The 7230-nt window shown below is 45.2% G+C and overlaps 2 non-coding genes and 1 pseudogene across 2 annotated transcripts; 2 read left to right on the top strand and 1 right to left on the bottom strand.

Moving 5' to 3' along the window:
* Positions 1 to 4744: 4744 nt before the first annotated feature.
* LOC130021408 (zinc finger CCHC-type and RNA-binding motif-containing protein 1-like) lies at positions 4745 to 5598 on the bottom strand (annotated as a pseudogene).
* A 548-nt stretch (positions 5599 to 6146) lies between these two features.
* Positions 6147 to 6211, top strand: LOC130021484 (small nucleolar RNA SNORD102). Its single transcript, XR_008792181.1, has one exon. It is a non-coding gene; the product is annotated as a small nucleolar RNA SNORD102 (small nucleolar RNA).
* A 245-nt stretch (positions 6212 to 6456) lies between these two features.
* LOC130021486 (small nucleolar RNA SNORA27) lies at positions 6457 to 6583 on the top strand. Its single transcript, XR_008792183.1, has one exon. It is a non-coding gene; the product is annotated as a small nucleolar RNA SNORA27 (small nucleolar RNA).
* Positions 6584 to 7230: the final 647 nt, after the last annotated feature.

The following is a 7230-nucleotide window of genomic DNA, read 5'->3' as shown; positions in this document are numbered from 1 at the left end:
TGCTGAGAGGAAGACCAGGGCATGGGGGAACAGATATGCTTTGGAGTGAAGGGCGGGGGTCCTATCCATGTACTTTGGGGGTCCCAAGCCACAGACTTTTAGTGCTGAGCTGCTAATCTGCAGAGGGGCGGGAACAAGAATGAACAAGAAGCTCATGGTCAGGAGACCAGGCAGCAGCCCAGCACCTGTCCCGACCCACCCCATGTCCCCCTCCAGGACCTCACGTGATTCTCCCTCCACCACCTGTGTTCAGAACCAGTGACTCTCAGAGCGTCCTGGCTCCTTCTGAGCACCCCAGGCTGGAGGCAGACATGGCCCAGGGCTAGCAGGGCGGCTCTCATCAGCGCAGCATCTGCTGCAGGATCCACGGTGGAATTGGGAACACCAGGCCGGTAGGAAGGACGGTGGTGACAGTGGAAAACTTCCACTCAGGGGATACTGGCACCTGGGAGACCAGCAGGTCCAAAGTTGCCACATTGAGGGTCAGCATAGTGCAGGCCTCATCCAGAGACCGCACGCATACAGTCTTCTCCTGCTGGGTGGGCAGGGGGTGGGGCAAGAAGGTCACTGAGTTCCCAAGGGGCCAGATTCTGAGGGGCTGGAACCCCGAACTGTGAGAAACCAGCTCCTCGGGGTGGAAACAGGAGCCTCCACATTTGCGAGGAATCGGGCTGATGGACATTAGCTGACCCTGTGCTGGAGAGCATTGGGGATTGGATCACTCTGAGATGGGCCGTGGACACCTCGTGCAACACCCCAAGTGGACACCATGGAAGACTCACAGATGTCTTGGACTGGGATCTCGGTTCTGCGCCCACCTCCCCATCTCAGACCCTGAGTGTGGGAGCAACTGTCACCTGCTCACCTGTTCCGAGCACTGGGTGTCATTGCAGGTGCTAGGCCCCAGGCCCGTGTCCTGGGAAGTAGAACAGCTGCTTCCCACCAGCAACAGGGATGTCCCGAGCTGAGCTCTGCAAAACAGTCGCTGTCACCTCAGGAAGGGACCTCACATGAGGGGCCCCTTGAAGTTTCTATTTGGTCTAACAGTGAAATATCATCTCTCACCACAGAAACTGCACACCGCCAAAGGAATAAGAACAACCAGTGCTGGCACAGATGAGGGAGAAATGGGCTCTCAGTCATTGTTGGGGGGGAAGGCCGACTGACACAGCCTTTTTGGAATATGGCCATTCCCCCAAAAACTAGAAATTGAGTTTCCATGTGATCCAGCAATGTCACTTTGGGGAAATAACCCCAGACTTAAAACCACACAGCTGAAATATCAATGGTACTTCTATGTACATTGCAGCACTGTTCACAATAGCCTTAATCTGGAAACAGTCTGAGTGTCAAGAACGCAGGACTGAATACGAACATTATGGTACGTCTATACAACAGAATACTACACAGCCATCAGGAGAAAGAGGTTATGAAATCTGCTCAGAAATAGATGAACATGAAGAGTATGGTGCTGAGTGAATTGAGTTAGCGGTAGAGGGACTGGCAAACAATGACTGCACTCATTTTGGTATATAAATAATATGAAATTAGTTTCCAAGTACAGTAGAAACATGGATCAGTATGACTGGTTCACAAGATTGGTGGTAGAAGGTGAGGGCAGTAGGATCGATAAAGGACCATATGACAAAGTATTTGGAAATGATGACTGTGAATAAGAACTGTGAATAAGAAAGTAGGGAACGGAATTAACATGATAACCTGTATTGAAAACTATAATGGTTGAAAGGATGCAGGAGATACAAGAGAGAAAGGGAGACAGACAGAAACAGATAGAGACAAAAATAGAGGGGAGAGAGAGTCAGAGAGACAGAGAGAGAAAGTCAGAAGAATATTGTGTGCCATAGAGGTGAGGGTGGTGGCTAGGAAGCTAAGAACATTGGTGGTGGGAAATATACACTGGTGAAGGGACAGGTGTTGGAATGTGTATGACTGAAACTCAATCAAGAACAACTTTGAAACTGAGTATCTCACCGGGATTCAATACTTTTAAAACTGTTTTGTCAAGAAGAGTTCATGACACAAACAACCTTCCATCACAAGGAAGCTGCTCCTTCCCATAAGAACACAACTTCACTCTCCTCAGACTCCTTGGCCCATAGCCCACAGCCCATACTTACACAATCAGATTTAACTCACACACATATGCACATACACAGACATACATACTCACACACAGACACACATGCAGGAACAGGGGTGTGAGTCCACTGAGGTGCATCACAACATCACAACTGTGAACTATTGAACCTGTTGGCCCAGTATTACCCTTGAGCTTCTCCTTACCTGAGAGAAGGGTTGTGGGTGGGGAGGAGCCCTCCTGCACAATCTGCAGGGACAGCGATGACCCTCACTCTGGGCTCGCCTCAGTCCAGAGCCCCTGAACACAGGAAGACAACATGAAAACATGTCTATTGCTTCTCAGTTCAAGTGAACTAGACGGTCACTTTCTCAAGAATGAACCCACCAGGGAACCAGGGTTCTAAGGCAGTTGGGGATGATCAATAGGGAAGTGAGGTCATTTTCCAGGGTTCTATGAGCTCATGTATTCCTTCCATCCAACCAAATACCCTCCCCTGTTGTGGCACCCACTTTCTGAACCAGGGAGTTGAGAGGTTTTCCGGACTATCTGGAAACAGAATATGGGTCCCAACTCTGAGGATTCAATTGAACTAGACTTTCTATGTCTCCGCTGTCTGGGCTGACCAGACCCCAGGTCCCTAACTCCAAAGAAGCGTCTTCCCTCCCACAGGCCTGGGAAACCTCTCCCCTCTCTGGCTTCCTCTCCTCTGCAAAAGCAAATGTCACTGAGTTTTGGGACAGGATGTCAGTCTCAGGGAGGCAGAGTCTGTGCATGAGCCAAGGGCTACTGGTGTCCCCCACAGCCCCCAAAACTCAGCCCCCTGTCTGGTCACAACTTCCTCCCTCTCTTCAGCCTGCAATATAGGCAACTGTGCATCCGAGTGTCCAGGACCCCAGTGTCCTCCTCATCTCTCCTCATTCTGCTCTAGATGCATTTCACTAATTTCCACAGCACATGGGAACTGTCCTTCCCCCAAAATAAGACCATGACACCCGAGGAACTAGGCCCAATTTGTGACTATGGCTGGGAATCACTTGGGGAACTGCATTCCCAGATGGGCTACAGGCACAAGGGTCTCCAGATGTGCCCAAAGAGGGTGGGATACGAGGTCTGGTTGTCCACTATTGGGATATGACTCGACCATTCCCTCCTTCAAAGACACCAACCTCTCCTGCCCTCAAGCACCCTCCATCCCTGTATCTTGCTTTATCAGGAACTTCTTCTTAGACTGAGACTCCCTGAGCAAACAGAGCAGTCCCCGTGAGGCTGCCTGCTGGGAAGCTGCTGTGGAGTCATGGGTGAGGGGTGAGTGCCCAATGGGAGACAGTGAATCTCGCTTGCTAAATAAATACAAAATAGGAGCCACTGATCCCGGCTGGGGATGAGCTCGGGCCACGGTGGTCCCCCCCGCAGTGGGTTGCTGGTCATTTCTATGAAGGCCAGGAGACAGCTGCGGAGTGCTTGGTTCAGCGTTTTCGTTGGTATAGATCAGCTACTAGATTGCATCCAGACACCCTCAGCCACATCTTTTGTGTTGGAATCTACATATTCACTTTGCCTTTGAAGCCCTGTGAGCGTCCCCTTCCCCTCCCCCCCCCCCCCCCCCCCCCCCCGGGCACACACACACATGCCTTTTATAAAAAAAAATAACTACTTTTGGTTTCAAGTACCTAGTCGGCGGTAGCAGGCGATATTTTGGTCGAAATTGTTCGATTTTATTGCTACTTTTGTCAGTGTCTTAACTGGGCACATTTCACTGATTTGTCAGAGGCTCATGGTGTAAGAACAGCCCAGGTTGCTGTATGGACAGTAATAGACACTTTTAGGTTTGTAGGGTGACTCTCCTGGGGCCATCTTACCACAGACTCAGACTACAGTGCTCAGGCCGGATCAATCATTCCTAACTCCAGCAGGGTCCAAATCTAGTTACTACTTTTGGATCATGACAGAATTTGTCCATGACCAAACTCTTTTTTTTAAGTGTCCTTTAAAATTTTATTATCATTGAATAAAAATAAATTCTTTAACTTTTTCACAATTTTTAAAAGCGTTTGCTTTTAATTTTTGTTTTGGGGCATAACTGAGGCTTTACTCCTGTCAGTGTTCAAGGGTCACTCTTGGTGATTCTGTGGAATGAATTGACAATTAAGTACAGTTAATCCTTAATTGCTGTACTAATTCTCTGGCCTGAAGAATTGCTTGTTTTAAAGAGCACTTCTTGTTAAAATATTTATTTCAAAAGTCCTCATGTAGGGGCTAGAGCGATAGCACAGTGGGTAGGGGGTTTGCCCTGCACGCAGCCAACATGGCTGACACAGGTTCCATTCCCAGCATCCCATATGGTCCCCAGAGCACCGCCAGGAGTGATTCCTGAGTGCATGAGCCAGAAGTAACCCCTGAGCATCGCTGGGTGTGATCCCCCGCCCAAAAAAAAAGCAAAAAAAAAGTTCTCATGTAAACTATTTGGATGTGAATAAAATTTTATAAACGTCTCAGAAAATTATTCCTAGTATCTATCCTTTTATTTGGGATGACAGTAAAATTACTATGACAGTATTTTCTTATTCAAATGAACTAATTTCAAGGTAAATGGTTATTATAATATCTTGATTTTAAAATTTTATTCTGGTAAGACAGAAAATGACTTTATAATTATTTTTCAATTTCAATGAACTATTATAGAACAAAAATATTTGATACTAAGTTTTCTTATGCTTGAATACTGAAAATAATCATTATTAGCCCAAATAAACTGGTACCATCAATATTTTTAAAAATTAATGATATTTACATAATAAATGTTAATCACTAAGTTCTTCCTCATCACTGAAATACGTGCTTTTCTTTATTCTTGGGCATCTTGAATCATCTGGTGTTGAGGGACCTCCTGAGTTGGGTTTCTATTTATTTTGTTGTTCTTCAATTTTGGCTTGCTGGAAAGCAGTGGCCTGACTAAGACTGTCAAGAGAAGGATCTTCACCTTCATCTTCACTCTCTTCTACTTCTTCAATTTCTTCTTCTGGTTCAGGAATTTTCTTCTTTTTTTCTTTTTTCTTTGGAGGTTCACGTTCTCCAAGCATATTTCTGGGACAGGCATAACTCAAGTGCCCACTTTCCCCACATTCATAACACTTAGATTTATCAAAGTAGTTTCGTCTTCGGATAAACTCAGCTGCCCTTCCATTGTCAATAGCAATACCTGCTTTTATTACTCTACCAAATAACTTTGTTTGTTATTTATTGACCTGGTACAATTCTGTGCAGAGTCTTTATCCAAAAACAAAATAAATGCTACCCCTTTACTCTTCCTGGTATCTTTATCTTTCATTCTAGTAACCTTTACAACTTTGCCATACTTGGAGAATATCCAGTATAAGTCATTGTTGGTCAGGGAAAAAGGCAAATTGGATACATACACGGTGCTCTTACTTGAGGCCAATCCACCACTCATTTCTTCGGGCGGGCCGACGCAGGGCCCCGATGGGCGTGAGCTCTCAGTTCCTGTGGGGCCCTCCCCTTCTAATGTCGCTGGCGACCCAGGGCCGTAGCAGTGGCGGCAGCATCTCTCCCATGACCAAACTCTTAACTTATAGTTAGGACACTTTGACCAGGCCCATTTCAATGCCAGGGTAGCTTATAGCTCACCGCTTTCCCTGGGTCATCGTCTGGACCCTGCTTTTGGGGATCTAGGAAGTAAGGGCAACTGAGGCTCAAGTCGAGCGAGCAGATGTCTGGAAGTCAATTATCTGGAGTCAGTCAACTCCCAAGCCACAAGCTTGTCTTTTTAACTATCTTCCTGTATCCATACAAAAAGCAACTGCTCTGAAATAAATAAGCATGCAAAGGACATAAGGAGAAGAGAAAGACAATATTTACAAATCAGAGTCTGATCAGGAGACAAAGATAATTGACAGACTGGGGGCAATCAACAAACACAAGCTCCTAGTGGCCAGGGAGGAAGGGCAAACCAATGTTATGCTACAGATGGCTATTAAAAATAGTTAAAACTTTGTGACTAATTTTTAAATACATTATGGTGCTGTAGAGTTTAATGATGATTGTCTTTTTGATTGCTTTTTGAAGCAACACACGTCACCGACTCTGAAAGCTCTTGAGCTGCCATTAAAAAGAAAAAGTTCCTTGAATAGCCTTGATAAGAAAGGGAAATAGATGGCATGACGTTTGCCTCCTTTGTTTATAGGGAATGGGCACTGTCCAAAAAGGAATGCCCCACAAATGTTACCATGACAAAACTGGAAGAATCTACAATGTTACCCAGCATGCTGTTGGCATTGTCGTTAACAAACAAGTCAAGTAAGTAATATTGATTGGGCGGGCTAACTAGTATTCCCTTATGCCCCCTTCTCACTTTGCCAATTGGACTTATGTCTTAATTGGTCATTCAAGTGGAGCAATGGAAGTGTCCTTTTAAAACTCAAGCAAACTGGGTGTTTGTCTTGTATCCAGTCAGAGGAGACAACTTGAAGGATCAAAGTAGTGGAACGTCATGGGATTGATTTAAGGTGGTTCTGTTGCCAGAGTGAAAGGTTTAGTAAGTTAATACAGCAACCTGGTTTTAGTTTCAAGGTCCGTTATCATAAGAAAGAGCTTAAAAGTGGGGCTGTTTGTCCAAACACTAATTCTCGCAGTAAGATTGATCATGGTTGCAAATTTGCTATCACCTTATTCTGTTTTATGGGTAAAAACTTTATGATTACTTGTGAAACTGCCAAAAAAGTTTTCTGAATTTTGCTGGTCTAAGTCAGAAACCAGTCCACAAGTATAGAAAGGTTGCAGAATGCTATGCTAAATTCAGTTAAATCTTAAATCCAGTTAAACCTTAAATCCAGTTGATCTGCCCCATCCCCATGCAAAACAAAATCACATTTTTTTTTCACACTGGAGGTTTTACCTGCAGATTTGTTCCTTCTGAGTTATGTTTTTGGTGAGGCATTTATAAGAGTTCATCTTCTTTCCAGGGGCAAGATTCTTGCCAAGAGAATTAATGTTCGTATTGAGCATATTAAGCACTCTAAGAGTCCAGACAGCTTCTTGAAACGGGTAAAGGAAAATGATCAGAAAAAGAAGGAAGCCAAAGAGAAAGAGACTTGGGTTCAACTGAAGCGCCA

Source organism: Sorex fumeus, unplaced genomic scaffold, assembly GCF_029834395.1.
Source record: "Sorex fumeus unplaced genomic scaffold, SorFum_2.1 ptg000015l, whole genome shotgun sequence".
Lineage (NCBI taxonomy): Eukaryota > Metazoa > Chordata > Mammalia > Eulipotyphla > Soricidae > Sorex > Sorex fumeus.
This window is presented reverse-complemented; position numbering and strand designations above follow the sequence as displayed.